Source organism: Meles meles, chromosome 6 (genome assembly GCF_922984935.1).
Source record: "Meles meles chromosome 6, mMelMel3.1 paternal haplotype, whole genome shotgun sequence".
Lineage (NCBI taxonomy): Eukaryota > Metazoa > Chordata > Mammalia > Carnivora > Mustelidae > Meles > Meles meles.
In genome coordinates this window covers 24,388,818-24,415,159 of record NC_060071.1, presented here as the reverse complement: position 1 = coordinate 24,415,159, position 26,342 = coordinate 24,388,818, and the positions used below count along the sequence as shown (strand labels likewise).

The 26,342-nt window shown below is 67.5% G+C and overlaps 16 non-coding genes across 16 annotated transcripts; all 16 read right to left on the bottom strand.

Moving 5' to 3' along the window:
- Positions 1-17: 17 nt before the first annotated feature.
- On the bottom strand, positions 18-98 carry LOC123945589. Its single transcript, XR_006819409.1, has one exon. It is a non-coding gene; the product is annotated as a small nucleolar RNA SNORD115 (small nucleolar RNA).
- Positions 99-1,698: 1,600 nt separating this feature from the next.
- Positions 1,699-1,779, bottom strand: LOC123945439. Its single transcript, XR_006819267.1, has one exon. It is a non-coding gene; the product is annotated as a small nucleolar RNA SNORD115 (small nucleolar RNA).
- Positions 1,780-3,363: 1,584 nt separating this feature from the next.
- On the bottom strand, positions 3,364-3,444 carry LOC123945588. The gene has a single exon (XR_006819408.1). It is a non-coding gene; the product is annotated as a small nucleolar RNA SNORD115 (small nucleolar RNA).
- Positions 3,445-5,044: 1,600 nt separating this feature from the next.
- On the bottom strand, positions 5,045-5,125 carry LOC123945438. The gene has a single exon (XR_006819266.1). It is a non-coding gene; the product is annotated as a small nucleolar RNA SNORD115 (small nucleolar RNA).
- Positions 5,126-6,709: 1,584 nt separating this feature from the next.
- LOC123945587 lies at positions 6,710-6,790 on the bottom strand. Its single transcript, XR_006819407.1, has one exon. It is a non-coding gene; the product is annotated as a small nucleolar RNA SNORD115 (small nucleolar RNA).
- Positions 6,791-8,390: 1,600 nt separating this feature from the next.
- Positions 8,391-8,471, bottom strand: LOC123945437. The gene has a single exon (XR_006819265.1). It is a non-coding gene; the product is annotated as a small nucleolar RNA SNORD115 (small nucleolar RNA).
- Positions 8,472-10,055: 1,584 nt separating this feature from the next.
- Positions 10,056-10,136, bottom strand: LOC123945586. Its single transcript, XR_006819406.1, has one exon. It is a non-coding gene; the product is annotated as a small nucleolar RNA SNORD115 (small nucleolar RNA).
- Positions 10,137-11,726: 1,590 nt separating this feature from the next.
- On the bottom strand, positions 11,727-11,807 carry LOC123945436. Its single transcript, XR_006819264.1, has one exon. It is a non-coding gene; the product is annotated as a small nucleolar RNA SNORD115 (small nucleolar RNA).
- Positions 11,808-13,391: 1,584 nt separating this feature from the next.
- On the bottom strand, positions 13,392-13,472 carry LOC123945585. The gene has a single exon (XR_006819405.1). It is a non-coding gene; the product is annotated as a small nucleolar RNA SNORD115 (small nucleolar RNA).
- A 1,600-nt stretch (positions 13,473-15,072) lies between these two features.
- On the bottom strand, positions 15,073-15,153 carry LOC123945410. The gene has a single exon (XR_006819239.1). It is a non-coding gene; the product is annotated as a small nucleolar RNA SNORD115 (small nucleolar RNA).
- Positions 15,154-16,737: 1,584 nt separating this feature from the next.
- On the bottom strand, positions 16,738-16,818 carry LOC123945584. Its single transcript, XR_006819404.1, has one exon. It is a non-coding gene; the product is annotated as a small nucleolar RNA SNORD115 (small nucleolar RNA).
- Positions 16,819-18,418: 1,600 nt separating this feature from the next.
- On the bottom strand, positions 18,419-18,499 carry LOC123945409. The gene has a single exon (XR_006819238.1). It is a non-coding gene; the product is annotated as a small nucleolar RNA SNORD115 (small nucleolar RNA).
- Positions 18,500-20,083: 1,584 nt separating this feature from the next.
- Positions 20,084-20,164, bottom strand: LOC123945582. The gene has a single exon (XR_006819403.1). It is a non-coding gene; the product is annotated as a small nucleolar RNA SNORD115 (small nucleolar RNA).
- A 1,600-nt stretch (positions 20,165-21,764) lies between these two features.
- LOC123945408 lies at positions 21,765-21,845 on the bottom strand. Its single transcript, XR_006819237.1, has one exon. It is a non-coding gene; the product is annotated as a small nucleolar RNA SNORD115 (small nucleolar RNA).
- Positions 21,846-23,425: 1,580 nt separating this feature from the next.
- Positions 23,426-23,506, bottom strand: LOC123945581. Its single transcript, XR_006819402.1, has one exon. It is a non-coding gene; the product is annotated as a small nucleolar RNA SNORD115 (small nucleolar RNA).
- A 1,599-nt stretch (positions 23,507-25,105) lies between these two features.
- LOC123945428 lies at positions 25,106-25,186 on the bottom strand. Its single transcript, XR_006819256.1, has one exon. It is a non-coding gene; the product is annotated as a small nucleolar RNA SNORD115 (small nucleolar RNA).
- Between the last annotated feature and the right edge of the window lie 1,156 nt (positions 25,187-26,342).

Below are 26,342 nucleotides of genomic sequence, written 5' to 3'. Positions count from 1 at the left end.
GCACAGACGCCTGTCTTGGGCCTCAGCGTAATCCTATTGAGCATGATTTTTAGGTCATCATCGCTCTTCGAGACCACTTGAGTTCTCATCACTGACCCAAGCAAGCTGGTGGCGATGCGTGCGGCCTCGGGGCACCCCGAAGCCGCTTACCGGGGCTGCATTCCGCACCGCGTCCATGCCCCCGGGTCCTGAGACGTGAGACCTCTGGGCAGGGCGGGGCCAAGCAAGACGTGCTCATCTGGGCGAGCTTCTCGATTGTGGATGGGTTTCTAAGGAGAGACGGAGAGACCAGCTGTCCAAACGTCCTGGTCTGAAGCGCCTGCCGTGCGGCCCAGGGCCCCCTTTCCCGGAGTCCTGGCCACTGGGGGCCCGGCAGAGTTCGGAGCCAAGCATGGCAGGTGTCCGCCAGGAAGGAGCCGGGCCCAAGGGCCCGGCTGCCCTTTCCGGGGCATCCCAAAGCAATGGAGACCGTGGTCCCTGTGGGAGCCCAGCCTTCTGGAGAACGGCCCCTGACCATGGCATGGACCACAGGGCTTTGGCCGGGTCCCCGCTGTCTCCCGGAGTGGCGAGCCAAGAGCGGCGGCCCGGGAGGTTTGGCCAGGACGCCGCCCACCCTCTCCTGGAGCCACCTGGGAGCCAAGGACCTGAGCCCCTGCCCGGGAAGCCAAAGGTTGCCGGGGCCCAGGGCTCCCCCACGGCCGAGCGGGGAAAGCCAGGTCACTCTCCACCAAGGCAGCAAGGCACACCGCCCGCTGGCCGCTCTGGACGAGGGACCTGACTCGGCCCGTGCAGTGCCGCTTCACCACGACCCTATCCCGGGTGCTTGAGAGTCTCAGGTGAGAGGCTGAGCCCCAACGGCTGCTGTGGCCTGGGACGTGCAGTTTCTGCCCCCCCGCCCCAGTGGAACCGTGCCGTCTGGCCAGCTCAACGAATCCTCGTGGGCTCTTCGGAAGTGGCCTCCCGGGGCCCCAAACGCCTTGGTCGTCTGCAGGACGGGACAGGAGCTCGGGCCAGTGCAGCCCGCAGAAACCTGCCATGGGCCGGGCCTTGAGCAACAAGGTGTTGCTGAAGGGCACAGTGGCCTCCGAGACCACGGGTCTCACGTCCACTCCCTTTCTGGGCCCCCCGGACACGCCGCAATTGATCAGGAGGCCTCGGGTGCACCTGGGCCTTGGGCGGCCAGCCCGCGCTTTCCAGGCCTTGTCAGCCCCCCGGCCCACGTTTCGCGATCCCTGCCCCTGGGATGGCTCAGGGGCACACGCTCACGGGGACTTCGGTGCCGTCCGGACAATGAGGACCCGCATCCCCAGCCCAGGCCCAGCTGCGGAGTCCCTGCTGGGGTCCCCGCTTCCCGATGCCAGGCCAAGGGGTCTGGGGCCTCCCTCGGAGCCCAGAGGCTTCCGCTCACCTCTCCTGGTGGGAGACGCGCCAAGAACCTTGCCAGCCAGGCCCGCTGAAAGACACAAGGACACAAGGGTGGCTAAGCCCTGGCTCTCGGGCAGCTGTCCGGGGAAGAGGCCTGGGTCGGTAGACCAGCTGGAACGCCAGAACACCCCGTCGGCACCCGCAGGTGCACCGACGTCCGGGGGCCACAGCAGAGAGCCTCGAGAGGTGGTTCTCCTCCCGCGGCCACCTGCAGCGCACCCTCACTGCCCCGACGCTCTGGGGGAGGCTGACCCCGGCACGGTCCCCTGCCTTGGGCCTCAGCGTAATCCTATTGAGCGTGATTTTTAGGTCCTCATCGCTCTTCGAGACCATATGAGTTCTCATCATTGACCCAAGCACGCCCGAGGCGACGCGGGAGGTCCCCTACCACCCAGAAGCTGCTTACCGAGGCTGCTCTCAGGACAGCGCCATACCCCGGCTTCCTGAGGCATGGGACCTGGCGGCGGGGCTGGGCGATGCAAGACTTGGTGGTCAGGGCCAGATCCTCGCTTGGGGATGGGGGCCTAAGGAGGGAGGGGGAGGCCGGCCGTCGGAACGGCGTGCTCGCTGGCCCGTGCCATGCCGCCAAGAACTCTCCAGCCCGAAGCCCTGGCCGGTGCTGTCCAGGCGGGCGGCTGACCCACCCAGGGCTCGGGTCCGCGGGCAAGGGGCAGGACACAAGGGACCCGCTGCCCATCCCTGGCCTTCCCAAATCCACGGAGATCCGGGCCCCCGTGGGAGCCTCCCCTTGCTAGGAAAGGCCCCAGAGCATGGCCTGGAGCACAGGGATTTCCAGTGCTCCCCCGATGTCTGCCGGGGCCCCAAGCAAAGCGTGGCGCACCCGGAAGTGAGGGCCCGAAGGACGCCTTCCCACACATGGGGACCGCGGTGGTCTAGGGACCCGGGCCCTGGCACTCGCAGCCAACGGTGGCCCCCAGGCCCTGATCGCCCAGGGCGAAAAAGGGAATCGCGTCTCACCGTCTCCCACCAAGCAGCGCAAGGCAGGAGACCGCGGGCCGCCCTGCAGGAGGGTCCTGACTCTCCCCTTGTGGCGGCGCTTCCTCTGGGGGCCTCAGAGGACCGGCTCAGCCCCATGGCCTGCTGTGGCCCGGGGCTCGCCACTCTTCCCCTGGGCCAGGGAAACCTTGCTGACTCGGGAAATCCGAGGAAACATTCGAGGGCTGTACTTCAGCAGCCTCCCGTGCCCTGCTTACACTTGGGCGTCTGCTGCATTCTTCATGAGCTCTGCCCTCTCCAGCCCTCTCCAGAACCATCGGCTGGGGTGACTCGAGCGACAACCACTCGCTGAAGGGGACAGAGGGCCCTGACACCAAGGGACTCACGTCCGCTCTCTTCTCGGGCGCACAGGACACAGCTGGACGTACAAGGAGGCCTCAGGTCCATGTGGGACGACGGCGGCATGCCCCCAGCCCCCAGTCGTTGCCAGTGACCTGGCCCAACTTTCCCATTCCCTGCACGTGGGATTGCTGAAGGGCGGCTGTGCATGGGCAGGTCAACGCTGTGTGGGCCACCACAGCCCCCATCCCTAGCACAGTGCTGGAGCCGGGGCCCGTGCGGGGATCCGGGCTCCGCGGGCAATGCCCATGGCGCCTGGCATCTCCCTGCAGGCCCAGAGTCTTCCACTCACCTCTCTTGGGTCACGCCGCACCAAGTTCCGGCCCCCGAGGCCCGCTGAAAGACACAAGGGGCAACGGTCTCCTAAGCAATGGCACCGAGGGAGCTGTCCTGCGAGGTGGATTGGGTCCGGAGGCCGGGCGGAACGCCTCACGACCTCGAGCGGACCCCTGACGGGCACAGACAGGCCAGGGCCAGCACGGGGAGCCCCGAGGGTACGATGGCCTCACGCCCACAACTGCGGCGCACCTCCAGGGTCCCCAGGGTCTGGGGGAGGCTGATCCCGGCACAGACGCCTGTCTTGGGCCTCAGCGTAATCCTATTGAGCATGATTTTTAGGTCATCATCGCTCTTCGAGACCACTTGAGTTCTCATCACTGACCCAAGCAAGCTGGTGGCGATGCGTGCGGCCTCGGGGCACCCCGAAGCCGCTTACCGGGGCTGCATTCCGCACCGCGTCCATGCCCCCGGGTCCTGAGACGTGAGACCTCTGGGCAGGGCGGGGCCAAGCAAGACGTGCTCATCTGGGCGAGCTTCTCGATTGTGGATGGGTTTCTAAGGAGAGACGGAGAGACCAGCTGTCCAAACGTCCTGGTCTGAAGCGCCTGCCGTGCGGCCCAGGGCCCCCTTTCCCGGAGTCCTGGCCACTGGGGGCCCGGCAGAGTTCGGAGCCAAGCATGGCAGGTGTCCGCCAGGAAGGAGCCGGGCCCAAGGGCCCGGCTGCCCTTTCCGGGGCATCCCAAAGCAATGGAGACCGTGGTCCCTGTGGGAGCCCAGCCTTCTGGAGAACGGCCCCTGACCATGGCATGGACCACAGGGCTTTGGCCGGGTCCCCGCTGTCTCCCGGAGTGGCGAGCCAAGAGCGGCGGCCCGGGAGGTTTGGCCAGGACGCCGCCCACCCTCTCCTGGAGCCACCTGGGAGCCAAGGACCTGAGCCCCTGCCCGGGAAGCCAAAGGTTGCCGGGGCCCAGGGCTCCCCCACGGCCGAGCGGGGAAAGCCAGGTCACTCTCCACCAAGGCAGCAAGGCACACCGCCCGCTGGCCGCTCTGGACGAGGGACCTGACTCGGCCCGTGCAGTGCCGCTTCACCACGACCCTATCCCGGGTGCTTGAGAGTCTCAGGTGAGAGGCTGAGCCCCAACGGCTGCTGTGGCCTGGGACGTGCAGTTTCTGCCCCCCCGCCCCAGTGGAACCGTGCCGTCTGGCCAGCTCAACGAATCCTCGTGGGCTCTTCGGAAGTGGCCTCCCGGGGCCCCAAACGCCTTGGTCGTCTGCAGGACGGGACAGGAGCTCGGGCCAGTGCAGCCCGCAGAAACCTGCCATGGGCCGGGCCTTGAGCAACAAGGTGTTGCTGAAGGGCACAGTGGCCTCCGAGACCACGGGTCTCACGTCCACTCCCTTTCTGGGCCCCCCGGACACGCCGCAATTGATCAGGAGGCCTCGGGTGCACCTGGGCCTTGGGCGGCCAGCCCGCGCTTTCCAGGCCTTGTCAGCCCCCCGGCCCACGTTTCGCGATCCCTGCCCCTGGGATGGCTCAGGGGCACACGCTCACGGGGACTTCGGTGCCGTCCGGACAATGAGGACCCGCATCCCCAGCCCAGGCCCAGCTGCGGAGTCCCTGCTGGGGTCCCCGCTTCCCGATGCCAGGCCAAGGGGTCTGGGGCCTCCCTCGGAGCCCAGAGGCTTCCGCTCACCTCTCCTGGTGGGAGACGCGCCAAGAACCTTGCCAGCCAGGCCCGCTGAAAGACACAAGGACACAAGGGTGGCTAAGCCCTGGCTCTCGGGCAGCTGTCCGGGGAAGAGGCCTGGGTCGGTAGACCAGCTGGAACGCCAGAACACCCCGTCGGCACCCGCAGGTGCACCGACGTCCGGGGGCCACAGCAGAGAGCCTCGAGAGGTGGTTCTCCTCCCGCGGCCACCTGCAGCGCACCCTCACTGCCCCGACGCTCTGGGGGAGGCTGACCCCGGCACGGTCCCCTGCCTTGGGCCTCAGCGTAATCCTATTGAGCGTGATTTTTAGGTCCTCATCGCTCTTCGAGACCATATGAGTTCTCATCATTGACCCAAGCACGCCCGAGGCGACGCGGGAGGTCCCCTACCACCCAGAAGCTGCTTACCGAGGCTGCTCTCAGGACAGCGCCATACCCCGGCTTCCTGAGGCATGGGACCGGGCGGCGGGGCTGGGCGATGCAAGACTTGGTGGTCAGGGCCAGATCCTCGCTTGGGGATGGGGGCCTAAGGAGGGAGGGGGAGGCCGGCCGTCGGAACGGCGTGCTCGCTGGCCCGTGCCATGCCGCCAAGAACTCTCCAGCCCGAAGCCCTGGCCGGTGCTGTCCAGGCGGGCGGCTGACCCACCCAGGGCTCGGGTCCGCGGGCAAGGGGCAGGACACAAGGGACCCGCTGCCCATCCCTGGCCTTCCCAAATCCACGGAGATCCGGGCCCCCGTGGGAGCCTCCCCTTGCTAGGAAAGGCCCCAGAGCATGGCCTGGAGCACAGGGATTTCCAGTGCTCCCCCGATGTCTGCCGGGGCCCCAAGCAAAGCGTGGCGCACCCGGAAGTGAGGGCCCGAAGGACGCCTTCCCACACATGGGGACCGCGGTGGTCTAGGGACCCGGGCCCTGGCACTCGCAGCCAACGGTGGCCCCCAGGCCCTGATCGCCCAGGGCGAAAAAGGGAATCGCGTCTCACCGTCTCCCACCAAGCAGCGCAAGGCAGGAGACCGCGGGCCGCCCTGCAGGAGGGTCCTGACTCTCCCCTTGTGGCGGCGCTTCCTCTGGGGGCCTCAGAGGACCGGCTCAGCCCCATGGCCTGCTGTGGCCCGGGGCTCGCCACTCTTCCCCTAGGCCAGGGAAACCTTGCTGACTCGGGAAATCCGAGGAAACATTCGAGGGCTGTACTTCAGCAGCCTCCCGTGCCCTGCTTACACTTGGGCGTCTGCTGCATTCTTCATGAGCTCTGCCCTCTCCAGCCCTCTCCAGAACCATCGGCTGGGGTGACTCGAGCGACAACCACTCGCTGAAGGGGACAGAGGGCCCTGACACCAAGGGACTCACGTCCGCTCTCTTCTCGGGCGCACAGGACACAGCTGGACGTACAAGGAGGCCTCAGGTCCATGTGGGACGACGGCGGCATGCCCCCAGCCCCCAGTCGTTGCCAGTGACCTGGCCCAACTTTCCCATTCCCTGCACGTGGGATTGCTGAAGGGCGGCTGTGCATGGGCAGGTCAACGCTGTGTGGGCCACCACAGCCCCCATCCCTAGCACAGTGCTGGAGCCGGGGCCCGTGCGGGGATCCGGGCTCCGCGGGCAATGCCCATGGCGCCTGGCATCTCCCTGCAGGCCCAGAGTCTTCCACTCACCTCTCTTGGGTCACGCCGCACCAAGTTCCGGCCCCCGAGGCCCGCTGAAAGACACAAGGGGCAACGGTCTCCTAAGCAATGGCACCGAGGGAGCTGTCCTGCGAGGTGGATTGGGTCCGGAGGCCGGGCGGAACGCCTCACGACCTCGAGCGGACCCCTGACGGGCACAGACAGGCCAGGGCCAGCACGGGGAGCCCCGAGGGTACGATGGCCTCACGCCCACAACTGCGGCGCACCTCCAGGGTCCCCAGGGTCTGGGGGAGGCTGATCCCGGCACAGACGCCTGTCTTGGGCCTCAGCGTAATCCTATTGAGCATGATTTTTAGGTCATCATCGCTCTTCGAGACCACTTGAGTTCTCATCACTGACCCAAGCAAGCTGGTGGCGATGCGTGCGGCCTCGGGGCACCCCGAAGCCGCTTACCGGGGCTGCATTCCGCACCGCGTCCATGCCCCCGGGTCCTGAGACGTGAGACCTCTGGGCAGGGCGGGGCCAAGCAAGACGTGCTCATCTGGGCGAGCTTCTCGATTGTGGATGGGTTTCTAAGGAGAGACGGAGAGACCAGCTGTCCAAACGTCCTGGTCTGAAGCGCCTGCCGTGCGGCCCAGGGCCCCCTTTCCCGGAGTCCTGGCCACTGGGGGCCCGGCAGAGTTCGGAGCCAAGCATGGCAGGTGTCCGCCAGGAAGGAGCCGGGCCCAAGGGCCCGGCTGCCCTTTCCGGGGCATCCCAAAGCAATGGAGACCGTGGTCCCTGTGGGAGCCCAGCCTTCTGGAGAACGGCCCCTGACCATGGCATGGACCACAGGGCTTTGGCCGGGTCCCCGCTGTCTCCCGGAGTGGCGAGCCAAGAGCGGCGGCCCGGGAGGTTTGGCCAGGACGCCGCCCACCCTCTCCTGGAGCCACCTGGGAGCCAAGGACCTGAGCCCCTGCCCGGGAAGCCAAAGGTTGCCGGGGCCCAGGGCTCCCCCACGGCCGAGCGGGGAAAGCCAGGTCACTCTCCACCAAGGCAGCAAGGCACACCGCCCGCTGGCCGCTCTGGACGAGGGACCTGACTCGGCCCGTGCAGTGCCGCTTCACCACGACCCTATCCCGGGTGCTTGAGAGTCTCAGGTGAGAGGCTGAGCCCCAACGGCTCCTGTGGCCTGGGACGTGCAGTTTCTGCCCCCCCGCCCCAGTGGAACCGTGCCGTCTGGCCAGCTCAACGAATCCTCGTGGGCTCTTCGGAAGTGGCCTCCCGGGGCCCCAAACGCCTTGGTCGTCTGCAGGACGGGACAGGAGCTCGGGCCAGTGCAGCCCGCAGAAACCTGCCATGGGCCGGGCCTTGAGCAACAAGGTGTTGCTGAAGGGCACAGTGGCCTCCGAGACCACGGGTCTCACGTCCACTCCCTTTCTGGGCCCCCCGGACACGCCGCAATTGATCAGGAGGCCTCGGGTGCACCTGGGCCTTGGGCGGCCAGCCCGCGCTTTCCAGGCCTTGTCAGCCCCCCGGCCCACGTTTCGCGATCCCTGCCCCTGGGATGGCTCAGGGGCACACGCTCACGGGGACTTCGGTGCCGTCCGGACAATGAGGACCCGCATCCCCAGCCCAGGCCCAGCTGCGGAGTCCCTGCTGGGGTCCCCGCTTCCCGATGCCAGGCCAAGGGGTCTGGGGCCTCCCTCGGAGCCCAGAGGCTTCCGCTCACCTCTCCTGGTGGGAGACGCGCCAAGAACCTTGCCAGCCAGGCCCGCTGAAAGACACAAGGACACAAGGGTGGCTAAGCCCTGGCTCTCGGGCAGCTGTCCGGGGAAGAGGCCTGGGTCGGTAGACCAGCTGGAACGCCAGAACACCCCGTCGGCACCCGCAGGTGCACCGACGTCCGGGGGCCACAGCAGAGAGCCTCGAGAGGTGGTTCTCCTCCCGCGGCCACCTGCAGCGCACCCTCACTGCCCCGACGCTCTGGGGGAGGCTGACCCCGGCACGGTCCCCTGCCTTGGGCCTCAGCGTAATCCTATTGAGCGTGATTTTTAGGTCCTCATCGCTCTTCGAGACCATATGAGTTCTCATCATTGACCCAAGCACGCCCGAGGCGACGCGGGAGGTCCCCTACCACCCAGAAGCTGCTTACCGAGGCTGCTCTCAGGACGGCGCCATACCCCGGCTTCCTGAGGCATGGGACCGGGCGGCGGGGCTGGGCGATGCAAGACTTGGTGGTCAGGGCCAGATCCTCGCTTGGGGATGGGGGCCTAAGGAGGGAGGGGGAGGCCGGCCGTCGGAACGGCGTGCTCGCTGGCCCGTGCCATGCCGCCAAGAACTCTCCAGCCCGAAGCCCTGGCCGGTGCTGTCCAGGCGGGCGGCTGACCCACCCAGGGCTCGGGTCCGCGGGCAAGGGGCAGGACACAAGGGACCCGCTGCCCATCCCTGGCCTTCCCAAATCCACGGAGATCCGGGCCCCCGTGGGAGCCTCCCCTTGCTAGGAAAGGCCCCAGAGCATGGCCTGGAGCACAGGGATTTCCAGTGCTCCCCCGATGTCTGCCGGGGCCCCAAGCAAAGCGTGGCGCACCCGGAAGTGAGGGCCCGAAGGACGCCTTCCCACACATGGGGACCGCGGTGGTCTAGGGACCCGGGCCCTGGCACTCGCAGCCAGCGGTGGCCCCCAGGCCCTGATCGCCCAGGGCGAAAAAGGGAATCGCGTCTCACCGTCTCCCACCAAGCAGCGCAAGGCGGGAGACCGCGGCCCGCCCTGCAGGAGGGTCCTGACTCTCCCCTTGTGGCGGCGCTTCCTCTGGGGGCCTCAGAGGACCGGCTCAGCCCCATGGCCTGCTGTGGCCCGGGGCTCGCCACTCTTCCCCTGGGCCAGGGAAACCTTGCTGACTCGGGAAATCCGAGGAAACATTCGAGGGCTGTACTTCAGCAGCCTCCCGTGCCCTGCTTACACTTGGGCGTCTGCTGCATTCTTCATGAGCTCTGCCCTCTCCAGCCCTCTCCAGAACCATCGGCTGGGGTGACTCGAGCGACAACCACTCGCTGAAGGGGACAGAGGGCCCTGACACCAAGGGACTCACGTCCGCTCTCTTCTCGGGCGCACAGGACACAGCTGGACGTACAAGGAGGCCTCAGGTCCATGTGGGACGACGGCGGCATGCCCCCAGCCCCCAGTCGTTGCCAGTGACCTGGCCCAACTTTCCCATTCCCTGCACGTGGGATTGCTGAAGGGCGGCTGTGCATGGGCAGGTCAACGCTGTGTGGGCCACCACAGCCCCCATCCCTAGCACAGTGCTGGAGCCGGGGCCCGTGCGGGGATCCGGGCTCCGCGGGCAATGCCCATGGCGCCTGGCATCTCCCTGCAGGCCCAGAGTCTTCCACTCACCTCTCTTGGGTCACGCCGCACCAAGTTCCGGCCCCCGAGGCCCGCTGAAAGACACAAGGGGCAACGGTCTCCTAAGCAATGGCACCGAGGGAGCTGTCCTGCGAGGTGGATTGGGTCCGGAGGCCGGGCGGAACGCCTCACGACCTCGAGCGGACCCCTGACGGGCACAGACAGGCCAGGGCCAGCACGGGGAGCCCCGAGGGTACGATGGCCTCACGCCCACAACTGCGGCGCACCTCCAGGGTCCCCAGGGTCTGGGGGAGGCTGATCCCGGCACAGACGCCTGTCTTGGGCCTCAGCGTAATCCTATTGAGCATGATTTTTAGGTCATCATCGCTCTTCGAGACCACTTGAGTTCTCATCACTGACCCAAGCAAGCTGGTGGCGATGCGTGCGGCCTCGGGGCACCCCGAAGCCGCTTACCGGGGCTGCATTCCGCACCGCGTCCATGCCCCCGGGTCCTGAGACGTGAGACCTCTGGGCAGGGCGGGGCCAAGCAAGACGTGCTCATCTGGGCGAGCTTCTCGATTGTGGATGGGTTTCTAAGGAGAGACGGAGAGACCAGCTGTCCAAACGTCCTGGTCTGAAGCGCCTGCCGTGCGGCCCAGGGCCCCCTTTCCCGGAGTCCTGGCCACTGGGGGCCCGGCAGAGTTCGGAGCCAAGCATGGCAGGTGTCCGCCAGGAAGGAGCCGGGCCCAAGGGCCCGGCTGCCCTTTCCGGGGCATCCCAAAGCAATGGAGACCGTGGTCCCTGTGGGAGCCCAGCCTTCTGGAGAACCATGGCATGGACCACAGGGCTTTGGCCGGGTCCCCGCTGTCTCCCGGAGTGGCGAGCCAAGAGCGGCGGCCCGGGAGGTTTGGCCAGGACGCCGCCCACCCTCTCCTGGAGCCACCTGGGAGCCAAGGACCTGAGCCCCTGCCCGGGAAGCCAAAGGTTGCCGGGGCCCAGGGCTCCCCCACGGCCGAGCGGGGAAAGCCAGGTCACTCTCCACCAAGGCAGCAAGGCACACCGCCCGCTGGCCGCTCTGGACGAGGGACCTGACTCGGCCCGTGCAGTGCCGCTTCACCACGACCCTATCCCTGGTGCTTGAGAGTCTCAGGTGAGAGGCTGAGCCCCAACGGCTCCTGTGGCCTGGGACGTGCAGTTTCTGCCCCCCCGCCCCAGTGGAACCGTGCCGTCTGGCCAGCTCAACGAATCCTCGTGGGCTCTTCGGAAGTGGCCTCCCGGGGCCCCAAACGCCTTGGTCGTCTGCAGGACGGGACAGGAGCTCGGGCCAGTGCAGCCCGCAGAAACCTGCCATGGGCCGGGCCTTGAGCAACAAGGTGTTGCTGAAGGGCACAGTGGCCTCCGAGACCACGGGTCTCACGTCCACTCCCTTTCTGGGCCCCCCGGACACGCCGCAATTGATCAGGAGGCCTCGGGTGCACCTGGGCCTTGGGCGGCCAGCCCGCGCTTTCCAGGCCTTGTCAGCCCCCCGGCCCACGTTTCGCGATCCCTGCCCCTGGGATGGCTCAGGGGCACACGCTCACGGGGACTTCGGTGCCGTCCGGACAATGAGGACCCGCATCCCCAGCCCAGGCCCAGCTGCGGAGTCCCTGCTGGGGTCCCCGCTTCCCGATGCCAGGCCAAGGGGTCTGGGGCCTCCCTCGGAGCCCAGAGGCTTCCGCTCACCTCTCCTGGTGGGAGACGCGCCAAGAACCTTGCCAGCCAGGCCCGCTGAAAGACACAAGGACACAAGGGTGGCTAAGCCCTGGCTCTCGGGCAGCTGTCCGGGGAAGAGGCCTGGGTCGGTAGACCAGCTGGAACGCCAGAACACCCCGTCGGCACCCGCAGGTGCACCGACGTCCGGGGGCCACAGCAGAGAGCCTCGAGAGGTGGTTCTCCTCCCGCGGCCACCTGCAGCGCACCCTCACTGCCCCGACGCTCTGGGGGAGGCTGACCCCGGCACGGTCCCCTGCCTTGGGCCTCAGCGTAATCCTATTGAGCGTGATTTTTAGGTCCTCATCGCTCTTCGAGACCATATGAGTTCTCATCATTGACCCAAGCACGCCCGAGGCGACGCGGGAGGTCCCCTACCACCCAGAAGCTGCTTACCGAGGCTGCTCTCAGGACGGCGCCATACCCCGGCTTCCTGAGGCATGGGACCGGGCGGCGGGGCTGGGCGATGCAAGACTTGGTGGTCAGGGCCAGATCCTCGCTTGGGGATGGGGGCCTAAGGAGGGAGGGGGAGGCCGGCCGTCGGAACGGCGTGCTCGCTGGCCCGTGCCATGCCGCCAAGAACTCTCCAGCCCGAAGCCCTGGCCGGTGCTGTCCAGGCGGGCGGCTGACCCACCCAGGGCTCGGGTCCGCGGGCAAGGGGCAGGACACAAGGGACCCGCTGCCCATCCCTGGCCTTCCCAAATCCACGGAGATCCGGGCCCCCGTGGGAGCCTCCCCTTGCTAGGAAAGGCCCCAGAGCATGGCCTGGAGCACAGGGATTTCCAGTGCTCCCCCGATGTCTGCCGGGGCCCCAAGCAAAGCGTGGCGCACCCGGAAGTGAGGGCCCGAAGGACGCCTTCCCACACATGGGGACCGCGGTGGTCTAGGGACCCGGGCCCTGGCACTCGCAGCCAACGGTGGCCCCCAGGCCCTGATCGCCCAGGGCGAAAAAGGGAATCGCGTCTCACCGTCTCCCACCAAGTAGCGCAAGGCAGGAGACCGCGGCCCGCCCTGCAGGAGGGTCCTGACTCTCCCCTTGTGGCGGCGCTTCCTCTGGGGGCCTCAGAGGACCGGCTCAGCCCCATGGCCTGCTGTGGCCCGGGGCTCGCCACTCTTCCCCTGGGCCAGGGAAACCTTGCTGACTCGGGAAATCCGAGGAAACATTCGAGGGCTGTACTTCAGCAGCCTCCCGTGCCCTGCTTACACTTGGGCGTCTGCTGCATTCTTCATGAGCTCTGCCCTCTCCAGCCCTCTCCAGAACCATCGGCTGGGGTGACTCGAGCGACAACCACTCGCTGAAGGGGACAGAGGGCCCTGACACCAAGGGACTCACGTCCGCTCTCTTCTCGGGCGCACAGGACACAGCTGGACGTACAAGGAGGCCTCAGGTCCATGTGGGACGACGGCGGCATGCCCCCAGCCCCCAGTCGTTGCCAGTGACCTGGCCCAACTTTCCCATTCCCTGCACGTGGGATTGCTGAAGGGCGGCTGTGCATGGGCAGGTCCACGCTGTGTGGGCCACCACAGCCCCCATCCCTAAAACAGTGCCGGAGCCGGGGCCCGTGCGGGGATCTGGGCTCTGCGGACAATGCCCATGGCGCCTGGCATCTCCCTGCAGGCCCAGAGTCTTCCACTCACCTCTCTTGGGTCACGCCGCACCAAGTTCCGGCCCCCGAGGCCCGCTGAAAGACACAAGGGGCAACGGTCTCCTAAGCAATGGCACCGAGGGAGCTGTCCTGCGAGGTGGATTGGGTCCGGAGGCCGGGCGGAACGCCTCACGACCTCGAGCGGACCCCTGACGGGCACAGACAGGCCAGGGCCAGCACGGGGAGCCCCGAGGGTACGATGGCCTCACGCCCACAACTGCGGCGCACCTCCAGGGTCCCCAGGGTCTGGGGGAGGCTGATCCCGGCACAGACGCCTGTCTTGGGCCTCAGCGTAATCCTATTGAGCATGATTTTTAGGTCATCATCGCTCTTCGAGACCACTTGAGTTCTCATCACTGACCCAAGCAAGCTGGTGGCGATGCGTGCGGCCTCGGGGCACCCCGAAGCTGCTTACCGGGGCTGCATTCCGCACCGCGTCCATGCCCCCGGGTCCTGAGACGTGAGACCTCTGGGCAGGGCGGGGCCAAGCAAGACGTGCTCATCTGGGCGAGCTTCTCGATTGTGGATGGGTTTCTAAGGAGAGACGGAGAGACCAGCTGTCCAAACGTCCTGGTCTGAAGCGCCTGCCGTGCGGCCCAGGGCCCCCTTTCCCGGAGTCCTGGCCACTGGGGGCCCGGCAGAGTTCGGAGCCAAGCATGGCAGGTGTCCGCCAGGAAGGAGCCGGGCCCAAGGGCCCGGCTGCCCTTTCCGGGGCATCCCAAAGCAATGGAGACCGTGGTCCCTGTGGGAGCCCAGCCTTCTGGAGAACGGCCCCTGACCATGGCATGGACCACAGGGCTTTGGCCGGGTCCCCGCTGTCTCCCGGAGTGGCGAGCCAAGAGCGGCGGCCCGGGAGGTTTGGCCAGGACGCCGCCCACCCTCTCCTGGAGCCACCTGGGAGCCAAGGACCTGAGCCCCTGCCCGGGAAGCCAAAGGTTGCCGGGGCCCAGGGCTCCCCCACGGCCGAGCGGGGAAAGCCAGGTCACTCTCCACCACGGCAGCAAGGCACACCGCCCGCTGGCCGCTCTGGACGAGGGACCTGACTCGGCCCGTGCAGTGCCGCTTCACCACGACCCTATCCCGGGTGCTTGAGAGTCTCAGGTGAGAGGCTGAGCCCCAACGGCTGCTGTGGCCTGGGACGTGCAGTTTCTGCCCCCCCGCCCCAGTGGAACCGTGCCGTCTGGCCAGCTCAACGAATCCTCGTGGGCTCTTCGGAAGTGGCCTCCCGGGGCCCCAAACGCCTTGGTCGTCTGCAGGACGGGACAGGAGCTCGGGCCAGTGCAGCCCGCAGAAACCTGCCATGGGCCGGGCCTTGAGCAACAAGGTGTTGCTCAAGGGCACAGTGGCCTCCGAGACCACGGGTCTCACGTCCACTCCCTTTCTGGGCCCCCCGGACACGCCGCAATTGATCAGGAGGCCTCGGGTGCACCTGGGCCTTGGGCGGCCAGCCCGCGCTTTCCAGGCCTTGTCAGCCCCCCGGCCCACGTTTCGCGATCCCTGCCCCTGGGATGGCTCAGGGGCACACGCTCACGGGGACTTCGGTGCCGTCCGGACAATGAGGACCCGCATCCCCAGCCCAGGCCCAGCTGCGGAGTCCCTGCTGGGGTCCCCGCTTCCCGATGCCAGGCCAAGGGGTCTGGGGCCTCCCTCGGAGCCCAGAGGCTTCCGCTCACCTCTCCTGGTGGGAGACGCGCCAAGAACCTTGCCAGCCAGGCCCGCTGAAAGACACAAGGACACAAGGGTGGCTAAGCCCTGGCTCTCGGGCAGCTGTCCGGGGAAGAGGCCTGGGTCGGTAGACCAGCTGGAACGCCAGAACACCCCGTCGGCACCCGCAGGTGCACCGACGTCCGGGGGCCAGAGCAGAGAGCCTCGAGAGGTGGTTCTCCTCCCGCGGCCACCTGCAGCGCACCCTCACTGCCCCGACGCTCTGGGGGAGGCTGACCCCGGCACGGTCCCCTGCCTTGGGCCTCAGCGTAATCCTATTGAGCGTGATTTTTAGGTCATCATCGCTCTTCGAGACCATATGAGTTCTCATCATTGACCCAAGCACGCCCGAGGCGACGCGGGAGGTCCCCTACCACCCAGAAGCTGCTTACCGAGGCTGCTCTCAGGACAGCGCCATACCCCGGCTTCCTGAGGCATGGGACCGGGCGGCGGGGCTGGGCGATGCAAGACTTGGTGGTCAGGGCCAGATCCTCGCTTGGGGATGGGGGCCTAAGGAGAGAGGGGGAGGCCGGCCGTCGGAACGGCGTGCTCGCTGGCCCGTGCCATGCCGCCAAGAACTCTCCAGCCCGAAGCCCTGGCCGGTGCTGTCCAGGCGGGCGGCTGACCCACCCAGGGCTCGGGTCCGCCGGCAAAGGGCAGGACACAAGGGACCCGCTGCCCATCCCTGGCCTTCCCAAATCCACGGAGATCCGGGCCCCCGTGGGAGCCTCCCCTTGCTAGGAAAGGCCCCAGAGCATGGCCTGGAGCACAGGGATTTCCAGTGCTCCCCCGATGTCTGCCGGGGCCCCAAGCAAAGCGTGGCGCACCCGGAAGTGAGGGCCCGAAGGACGCCTTCCCACACATGGGGACCGCGGTGGTCTAGGGACCCGGGCCCTGGCACTCGCAGCCAACGGTGGCCCCCAGGCCCTGATCGCCCAGGGCGAAAAAGGGAATCGCGTCTCACCGTCTCCCACCAAGCAGCGCAAGGCAGGAGACCGCGGGCCGCCCTGCAGGAGGGTCCTGACTCTCCCCTTGTGGCGGCGCTTCCTCTGGGGGCCTCAGAGGACCGGCTCAGCCCCATGGCCTGCTGTGGCCCGGGGCTCGCCACTCTTCCCCTGGGCCAGGGAAACCTTGCTGACTCGGGAAATCCGAGGAAACATTCGAGGGCTGTACTTCAGCAGCCTCCCGTGCCCTGCTTACACTTGGGCGTCTGCTGCATTCTTCATGAGCTCTGCCCTCTCCAGCCCTCTCCAGAACCATCGGCTGGGGTGACTCGAGCGACAACCACTCGCTGAAGGGGACAGAGGGCCCTGACACCAAGGGACTCACGTCCGCTCTCTTCTCGGGCGCACAGGACACAGCTGGACGTACAAGGAGGCCTCAGGTCCATGTGGGACGACGGCGGCATGCCCCCAGCCCCCAGTCGTTGCCAGTGACCTGGCCCAACTTTCCCATTCCCTGCACGTGGGATTGCTGAAGGGCGGCTGTGCATGGGCAGGTCCACGCTGTGTGGGCCACCACAGCCCCCATCCCTAGCACAGTGCCGGAGCCGGGGCCCGTGCGGGGATCCGGGCTCTGCGGACAATGCCCATGGCGCCTGGCATCTCCCTGCAGGCCCAGAGTCTTCCACTCACCTCTCTTGGGTCACGCCGCACCAAGTTCCGGCCCCCGAGGCCCGCTGAAAGACACAAGGGGCAACGGTCTCCTAAGCAATGGCACCGAGGGAGCTGTCCTGCGAGGTGGATTGGGTCCGGAGGCCGGGCGGAACGCCTCACGACCTCGAGCGGACCCCTGACGGGCACAGACAGGCCAGGGCCAGCACGGGGAGCCCCGAGGGTACGATGGCCTCACGCCCACAACTGCGGCGCACCTCCAGGGTCCCCAGGGTCTGGGGGAGGCTGATCCCGGCACAGACGCCTGTCTTGGGCCTCAGCGTAATCCTATTGAGCATGATTTTTAGGTCATCATCGCTCTTCGAGACCACTTGAGTTCTCATCACTGACCCAAGCAAGCTGGTGGCGATGCGTGCGGCCTCGGGGCACCCCGAAGCTGCTTACCGGGGCTGCATTCCGCACCGCGTCCATGCCCCCGGGTCCTGAGACGTGAGACCTCTGGGCAGGGCGGGGCCAAGCAAGACGTGCTCATCTGGGCGAGCTTCTCGATTGTGGATGGGTTTCTAAGGAGAGACGGAGAGACCAGCTGTCCAAACGTCCTGGTCTGAAGCGCCTGCCGTGCGGCCCAGGGCCCCCTTTCCCGGAGTCCTGGCCACTGGGGGCCCGGCAGAGTTCGGAGCCAAGCATGGCAGGTGTCCGCCAGGAAGGAGCCGGGCCCAAGGGCCCGGCTGCCCTTTCCGGGGCATCCCAAAGCAATGGAGACCGTGGTCCCTGTGGGAGCCCAGCCTTCTGGAGAACGGCCCCTGACCATGGCATGGACCACAGGGCTTTGGCCGGGTCCCCGCTGTCTCCCGGAGTGGCGAGCCAAGAGCGGCGGCCCGGGAGGTTTGGCCAGGACGCCGCCCACCCTCTCCTGGAGCCACCTGGGAGCCAAGGACCTGAGCCCCTGCCCGGGAAGCCAAAGGTTGCCGGGGCCCAGGGCTCCCCCACGGCCGAGCGGGGAAAGCCAGGTCACTCTCCACCAAGGCAGCAAGGCACACCGCCCGCTGGCCGCTCTGGACGAGGGACCTGACTCGGCCCGTGCAGTGCCGCTTCACCACGACCCTATCCCGGGTGCTTGAGAGTCTCAGGTGAGAGGCTGAGCCCCAACGGCTGCTGTGGCCTGGGACGTGCAGTTTCTGCCCCCCCGCCCCAGTGGAACCGTGCCGTCTGGCCAGCTCAACGAATCCTCGTGGGCTCTTCGGAAGTGGCCTCCCGGGGCCCCAAACGCCTTGGTCGTCTGCAGGACGGGACAGGAGCTCGGGCCAGTGCAGCCCGCAGAAACCTGCCATGGGCCGGGCCTTGAGCAACAAGGTGTTGCTCAAGGGCACAGTGGCCTCCGAGACCACGGGTCTCACGTCCACTCCCTTTCTGGGCCCCCCGGACACGCCGCAATTGATCAGGAGGCCTCGGGTGCACCTGGGCCTTGGGCGGCCAGCCCGCGCTTTCCAGGCCTTGTCAGCCCCCCGGCCCACGTTTCGCGATCCCTGCCCCTGGGATGGCTCAGGGGCACACGCTCACGGGGACTTCGGTGCCGTCCGGACAATGAGGACCCGCATCCCCAGCCCAGGCCCAGCTGCGGAGTCCCTGCTGGGGTCCCCGCTTCCCGATGCCAGGCCAAGGGGTCTGGGGCCTCCCTCGGAGCCCAGAGGCTTCCGCTCACCTCTCCTGGTGGGAGACGCGCCAAGAACCTTGCCAGCCAGGCCCGCTGAAAGACACAAGGACACAAGGGTGGCTAAGCCCTGGCTCTCGGGCAGCTGTCCGGGGAAGAGGCCTGGGTCGGTAGACCAGCTGGAACGCCAGAACACCCCGTCGGCACCCGCAGGTGCACCGACGTCCGGGGGCCAGAGCAGAGAGCCTCGAGAGGTGGTTCTCCTCCCGCGGCCACCTGCAGCGCACCCTCACTGCCCCGACGCTCTGGGGGAGGCTGACCCCGGCACGGTCCCCTGCCTTGGGCCTCAGCGTAATCCTATTGAGCGTGATTTTTAGGTCATCATCGCTCTTCGAGACCATATGAGTTCTCATCATTGACCCAAGCACGCCCGAGGCGACGCGGGAGGTCCCCTACCACCCAGAAGCTGCTTACCGAGGCTGCTCTCAGGACAGCGCCATACCCCGGCTTCCTGAGGCATGGGACCGGGCGGCGGGGCTGGGCGATGCAAGACTTGGTGGTCAGGGCCAGATCCTCGCTTGGGGATGGGGGCCTAAGGAGGGAGGGGGAGGCCGGCCGTCGGAACGGCGTGCTCGCTGGCCCGTGCCATGCCGCCAAGAACTCTCCAGCCCGAAGCCCTGGCCGGTGCTGTCCAGGCGGGCGGCTGACCCACCCAGGGCTCGGGTCCGCGGGCAAGGGGCAGGACACAAGGGACCCGCTGCCCATCCCTGGCCTTCCCAAATCCACGGAGATCCGGGCCCCCGTGGGAGCCTCCCCTTGCTAGGAAAGACCCCAGAGCATGGCCTGGAGCACAGGGATTTCCAGTGCTCCCCCGATGTCTGCCGGGGCCCCAAGCAAAGCGTGGCGCACCCGGATGTGAGGGCCCGAAGGACGCCTTCCCACACATGGGGACCGCGGTGGTCTAGGGACCCGGGCCCTGGCACTCGCAGCCAACGGTGGCCCCCAGGCCCTGATCGCCCAGGGCGAAAAAGGGAATCGCGTCTCACCGTCTCCCACCAAGCAGCGCAAGGCAGGAGACCGCGGCCCGCCCTGCAGGAGGGTCCTGACTCTCCCCTTGTGGCGGCGCTTCCTCTGGGGGCCTCAGAGGACCGGCTCAGCCCCATGGCCTGCTGTGGCCCGGGGCTCGCCACTCTTCCCCTGGGCCAGGGAAACCTTGCTGACTCGGGAAATCCGAGGAAACATTCGAGGGCTGTACTTCAGCAGCCTCCCGTGCCCTGCTTACACTTGGGCGCCTGCTGCATTCTTCATGAGCTCTGCCCTCTCCAGCCCTCTCCAGAACCATCGGCTGGGGTGACTCGAGCGACAACCACTCGCTGAAGCGGACAGAGGGCCCTGACACCAAGGGACTCACGTCCGCTCTCTTCTCGGGCGCACAGGACACAGCTGGACGTACAAGGAGGCCTCAGGTCCATGTGGGACGACGGCGGCATGCCCCCAGCCCCCAGTCGTTGCCAGTGACCTGGCCCAACTTTCCCATTCCCTGCACGTGGGATTGCTGAAGGGCGGCTGTGCATGGGCAGGTCAACGCTGTGTGGGCCACCACAGCCCCCATCCCTAGCACAGTGCTGGAGCCGGGGCCCGTGCGGGGATCCGGGCTCCGCGGACAATGCCCATGGCGCCTGGCATCTCCCTGCAGGCCCAGAGTCTTCCACTCACCTCTCTTGGGTCACGCCGCACCAAGTTCCGGCCCCCGAGGCCCGCTGAAAGACACAAGGGGCAACGGTCTCCTAAGCAATGGCACCGAGGGAGCTGTCCTGCGAGGTGGATTGGGTCCGGAGGCCGGGCGGAACGCCTCACGACCTCGAGCGGACCCCTGACGGGCACAGACAGGCCAGGGCCAGCACGGGGAGCCCCGAGGGTACGATGGCCTCACGCCCACAACTGCGGCGCACCTCCAGGGTCCCCAGGGTCTGGGGGAGGCTGATCCCGGCACAGACGCCTGTCTTGGGCCTCAGCGTAATCCTATTGAGCATGATTTTTAGGTCATCATCGCTCTTCGAGACCACTTGAGTTCTCATCACTGACCCAAGCAAGCTGGTGGCGATGCGTGCGCCCTCGGGGCACCCCGAAGCCGCTTACCGGGGCTGCATTCCGCACCGCGTCCATGCCCCCGGGTCCTGAGACGTGAGACCTCTGGGCAGGGCGGGGCCAAGCAAGACGTGCTCATCTGGGCGAGCTTCTCGATTGTGGATGGGTTTCTAAGGAGAGACGGAGAGACCAGCTGTCCAAACGTCCTGGTCTGAAGCGCCTGCCGTGCGGCCCAGGGCCCCCTTTCCCGGAGTCCTGGCCACTGGGGGCCCGGCAGAGTTCGGAGCCAAGCATGGCAGGTGTCCGCCAGGAAGGAGCCGGGCCCAAGGGCCCGGCTGCCCTTTCCGGGGCATCCCAAAGCAATGGAGACCGTGGTCCCTGTGGGAGCCCAGCCTTCTGGAGAACGGCCCCTGACCATGGCATGGACCACAGGGCTTTGGCCGGGTCCCCGCTGTCTCCCGGAGTGGCGAGCCAAGAGCGGCGGCCCGGGAGGTTTGGCCAGGACGCCGCCCACCCTCTCCTGGAGCCACCTGGGAGCCAAGGACCTGAGCCCCTGCCCGGGAAGCCAAAGGTTGCCGGGGCCCAGGGCTCCCCCACGGCCGAGCGGGGAAAGCCAGGTCACTCTCCACCACGGCAGCAAGGCACACCGCCCGCTGGCCGCTCTGGACGAGGGACCTGACTCGGCCCGTGCAGTGCCGCTTCACCACGACCCTATCCCGGGTGCTTGAGAGTCTCAGGTGAGAGGCTGAGCCCCAACGGCTGCTGTGGCCTGGGACGTGCAGTTTCTGCCCCCCCGCCCCAGTGGAACCGTGCCGTCTGGCCAGCTCAACGAATCCTCGTGGGCTCTTCGGAAGTGGCCTCCCGGGGCCCCAAACGCCTTGGTCGTCTGCAGGACGGGACAGGAGCTCGGGCCAGTGCAGCCCGCAGAAACCTGCCATGGGCCGGGCCTTGAGCAACAAGGTGTTGCTCAAGGGCACAGTGGCCTCCGAGACCACGGGTCTCACGTCCACTCCCTTTCTGGGCCCCCCGGACACGCCGCAATTGATCAGGAGGCCTCGGGTGCACCTGGGCCTTGGGCGGCCAGCCCGCGCTTTCCAGGCCTTGTCAGCCCCCCGGCCCACGTTTCGCGATCCCTGCCCCTGGGATGGCTCAGGGGCACACGCTCACGGGGACTTCGGTGCCGTCCGGACAATGAGGACCCGCATCCCCAGCCCAGGCCCAGCTGCGGAGTCCCTGCTGGGGTCCCCGCTTCCCGATGCCAGGCCAAGGGGTCTGGGGCCTCCCTCGGAGCCCAGAGGCTTCCGCTCACCTCTCCTGGTGGGAGACGCGCCAAGAACCTTGCCAGCCAGGCCCGCTGAAAGACACAAGGACACAAGGGTGGCTAAGCCCTGGCTCTCGGGCAGCTGTCCGGGGAAGAGGCCTGGGTCGGTAGACCAGCTGGAACGCCAGAACACCCCGTCGGCACCCGCAGGTGCACCGACGTCCGGGGGCCAGAGCAGAGAGCCTCGAGAGGTGGTTCTCCTCCCGCGGCCACCTGCAGCGCACCCTCACTGCCCCGACGCTCTGGGGGAGGCTGACCCCGGCACGGTCCCCTGCCTTGGGCCTCAGCGTAATCCTATTGAGCGTGATTTTTAGGTCATCATCGCTCTTCGAGACCATATGAGTTCTCATCATTGACCCAAGCACGCCCGAGGCGACGCGGGAGGTCCCCTACCACCCAGAAGCTGCTTACCGAGGCTGCTCTCAGGACAGCGCCTTAACCCGGCTTCCTGAGGCATGGGACCGGGCGGCGGGGCTGGGCGATGCAAGACTTGGTGGTCAGGGCCAGATCCTCGCTTGGGGATGGGGGCCTAAGGAGGGAGGGGGAGGCCGGCCGTCGGAACGGCGTGCTCGCTGGCCCGTGCCATGCCGCCAAGAACTCTCCAGCCCGAAGCCCTGGCCGGTGCTGTCCAGGCGGGCGGCTGACCCACCCAGGGCTCGGGTCCGCGGGCAAGGGGCAGGACACAAGGGACCCGCTGCCCATCCCTGGCCTTCCCAAATCCACGGAGATCCGGGCCCCCGTGGGAGCCTCCCCTTGCTAGGAAAGGCCCCAGAGCATGGCCTGGAGCACAGGGATTTCCAGTGCTCCCCCGATGTCTGCCGGGGCCCCAAGCAAAGCGTGGCGCACCCGGAAGTGAGGGCCCGAAGGACGCCTTCCCACACATGGGGACCGCGGTGGTCTAGGGACCCGGGCCCTGGCACTCGCAGCCAACGGTGGCCCCCAGGCCCTGATCGCCCAGGGCGAAAAAGGGAATCGCGTCTCACCGTCTCCCACCAAGCAGCGCAAGGCAGGAGACCGCGGCCCGCCCTGCAGGAGGGTCCTGACTCTCCCCTTGTGGCGGCGCTTCCTCTGGGGGCCTCAGAGGACCGGCTCAGCCCCATGGCCTGCTGTGGCCCGGGGCTCGCCACTCTTCCCCTGGGCCAGGGAAACCTTGCTGACTCGGGAAATCCGAGGAAACATTCGAGGGCTGTACTTCAGCAGCCTCCCGTGCCCTGCTTACACTTGGGCGTCTGCTGCATTCTTCATGAGCTCTGCCCTCTCCAGCCCCAGAACCATCGGCTGGGGTGACTCGAGCGACAACCACTCGCTGAAGGGGACAGAGGGCCCTGACACCAAGGGACTCACGTCCGCTCTCTTCTCGGGCGCACAGGACACAGCTGGACGTACAAGGAGGCCTCAGGTCCATGTGGGACGACGGCGGCATGCCCCCAGCCCCCAGTCGTTGCCAGTGACCTGGCCCAACTTTCCCATTCCCTGCACGTGGGATTGCTGAAGGGCGGCTGTGCATGGGCAGGTCCACGCTGTGTGGGCCACCACAGCCCCCATCCCTAGCACAGTGCTGGAGCCGGGGCCCGTGCGGGGATCCGGGCTCCGCGGACAATGCCCATGGCGCCTGGCATCTCCCTGCAGGCCCAGAGTCTTCCACTCACCTCTCTTGGGTCACGCCGCACCAAGTTCCGGCCCCCGAGGCCCGCTGAAAGACACAAGGGGCAACGGTCTCCTAAGCAATGGCACCGAGGGAGCTGTCCTGCGAGGTGGATTGGGTCCGGAGGCCGGGCGGAACGCCTCACGACCTCGAGCGGACCCCTGACGGGCACAGACAGGCCAGGGCCAGCACGGGGAGCCCCGAGGGTACGATGGCCTCACGCCCACAACTGCGGCGCACCTCCAGGGTCCCCAGGGTCTGGGGGAGGCTGATCCCGGCACAGACGCCTGTCTTGGGCCTCAGCGTAATCCTATTGAGCATGATTTTTAGGTCATCATCGCTCTTCGAGACCACTTGAGTTCTCATCACTGACCCAAGCAAGCTGGTGGCGATGCGTGCGGCCTCGGGGCACCCCGAAGCTGCTTACCGGGGCTGCATTCCGCACCGCGTCCATGCCCCCGGGTCCTGAGACGTGAGACCTCTGGGCAGGGCGGGGCCAAGCAAGACGTGCTCATCTGGGCGAGCTTCTCGATTGTGGATGGGTTTCTAAGGAGAGACGGAGAGACCAGCTGTCCAAACGTCCTGGTCTGAAGCGCCTGCCGTGCGGCCCAGGGCCCCCTTTCCCGGAGTCCTGGCCACTGGGGGCCCGGCAGAGTTCGGAGCCAAGCATGGCAGGTGTCCGCCAGGAAGGAGCCGGGCCCAAGGGCCCGGCTGCCCTTTCCGGGGCATCCCAAAGCAATGGAGACCGTGGTCCCTGTGGGAGCCCAGCCTTCTGGAGAACGGCCCCTGACCATGGCATGGACCACAGGGCTTTGGCCGGGTCCCCGCTGTCTCCCGGAGTGGCGAGCCAAGAGCGGCGGCCCGGGAGGTTTGGCCAGGACGCCGCCCACCCTCTCCTGGAGCCACCTGGGAGCCAAGGACCTGAGCCCCTGCCCGGGAAGCCAAAGGTTGCCGGGGCCCAGGGCTCCCCCACGGCCGAGCGGGGAAAGCCAGGTCACTCTCCACCAAGGCAGCAAGGCACACCGCCCGCTGGCCGCTCTGGACGAGGGACCTGACTCGGCCCGTGCAGTGCCGCTTCACCACGACCCTATCCCGGGTGCTTGAGAGTCTCAGGTGAGAGGCTGAGGCCCAACGGCTGCTGTGGCCTGGGACGTGCAGTTTCTGCCCCCCGCCCCAGTGGAACCGTGCCGTCTGGCCAGCTCAACGAATCCTCGTGGGCTCTTCGGAAGTGGCCTCCCGGGGCCCCAAACGCCTTGGTCGTCTGCAGGACGGGACAGGAGCTCGGGCCAGTGCAGCCCGCAGAAACCTGCCATGGGCCGGGCCTTGAGCAACAAGGTGTTGCTCAAGGGCACAGTGGCCTCCGAGACCACGGGTCTCACGTCCACTCCCTTTCTGGGCCCCCCGGACACGCCGCAATTGATCAGGAGGCCTCGGGTGCACCTGGGCCTTGGGCGGCCAGCCCGCGCTTTCCAGGCCTTGTCAGCCCCCCGGCCCACGTTTCGCGATCCCTGCCCCTGGGATGGCTCAGGGGCACACGCTCACGGGGACTTTGGTGCCGTCCGGACAATGAGGACCCGCATCCCCAGCCCAGGCCCAGCTGCGGAGTCCCTGCTGGGGTCCCCGCTTCCCGATGCCAGGCCAAGGGGTCTGGGGCCTCCCTCGGAGCCCAGAGGCTTCCGCTCACCTCTCCTGGTGGGAGACGCGCCAAGAACCTTGCCAGCCAGGCCCGCTGAAAGACACAAGGACACAAGGGTGGCTAAGCCCTGGCTCTCGGGCAGCTGTCCGGGGAAGAGGCCTGGGTCGGTAGACCAGCTGGAACGCCAGAACACCCCGTCGGCACCCGCAGGTGCACCGACGTCCGGGGGCCAGAGCAGAGAGCCTCGAGAGGTGGTTCTCCTCCCGCGGCCACCTGCAGTGCACCCTCACTGCCCCGACGCTCTGGGGGAGGCTGACCCCGGCACGGTCCCCTGCCTTGGGCCTCAGCGTAATCCTATTGAGCATGATTTTTAGGTCATCATCGCTCTTCGAGACCATATGAGTTCTTATCATTGACCCAAGCACGCCCGAGGCGACGCGGGAGGTCCCCTACCACCCAGAAGCTGCTTACCGAGGCTGCTCTCAGGACAGCGCCATACCCCGGCTTCCTGAGGCATGGGACCTGGCGGCGGGGCTGGGCGATGCAAGACTTGGTGGTCAGGGCCAGATCCTCGCTTGGGGATGGGGGCCTAAGGAGAGAGGGGGAGGCCGGCCGTCGGAACGGCGTGCTCGCTGGCCCGTGCCATGCCGCCAAGAACTCTCCAGCCCGAAGCCCTGGCCGGTGCTGTCCAGGCGGGCGGCTGACCCACCCAGGGCTCGGGTCCGCCGGCAAAGGGCAGGACACAAGGGACCCGCTGCCCATCCCTGGCCTTCCCAAATCCACGGAGATCCGGGCCCCCGTGGGAGCCTCCCCTTGCTAGGAAAGGCCCCAGAGCATGGCCTGGAGCACAGGGATTTCCAGTGCTCCCCCGATGTCTGCCGGGGCCCCAAGCAAAGCGTGGCGCACCCGGAAGTGAGGGCCCGAAGGACGCCTTCCCACACATGGGGACCGCGGTGGTCTAGGGACCCGGGCCCTGGCACTCGCAGCCAACGGTGGCCCCCAGGCCCTGATCGCCCAGGGCGAAAAAGGGAATCGCGTCTCACCGTCTCCCACCAAGCAGCGCAAGGCGGGAGACTGCGGCCCGCCCTGCAGGAGGGTCCTGACTCTCCCCTTGTGGCGGCGCTTCCTCTGGGGGCCTCAGAGGACCGGCTCAGCCCCATGGCCTGCTGTGGCCCGGGGCTCGCCACTCTTCCCCTGGGCCAGGGAAACCTTGCTGACTCGGGAAATCCGAGGAAACATTCGAGGGCTGTACTTCAGCAGCCTCCCGTGCCCTGCTTACACTTGGGCGTCTGCTGCATTCTTCATGAGCTCTGCCCTCTCCAGCCCTCTCCAGAACCATCGGCTGGGGTGACTCGAGCGACAACCACTCGCTGAAGGGGACAGAGGGCCCTGACACCAAGGGACTCACGTCCGCTCTCTTCTCGGGCGCACAGGACACAGCTGGACGTACAAGGAGGCCTCAGGTCCATGTGGGACGACGGCGGCATGCCCCCAGCCCCCAGTCGTTGCCAGTGACCTGGCCCAACTTTCCCATTCCCTGCACGTGGGATTGCTGAAGGGCGGCTGTGCATGGGC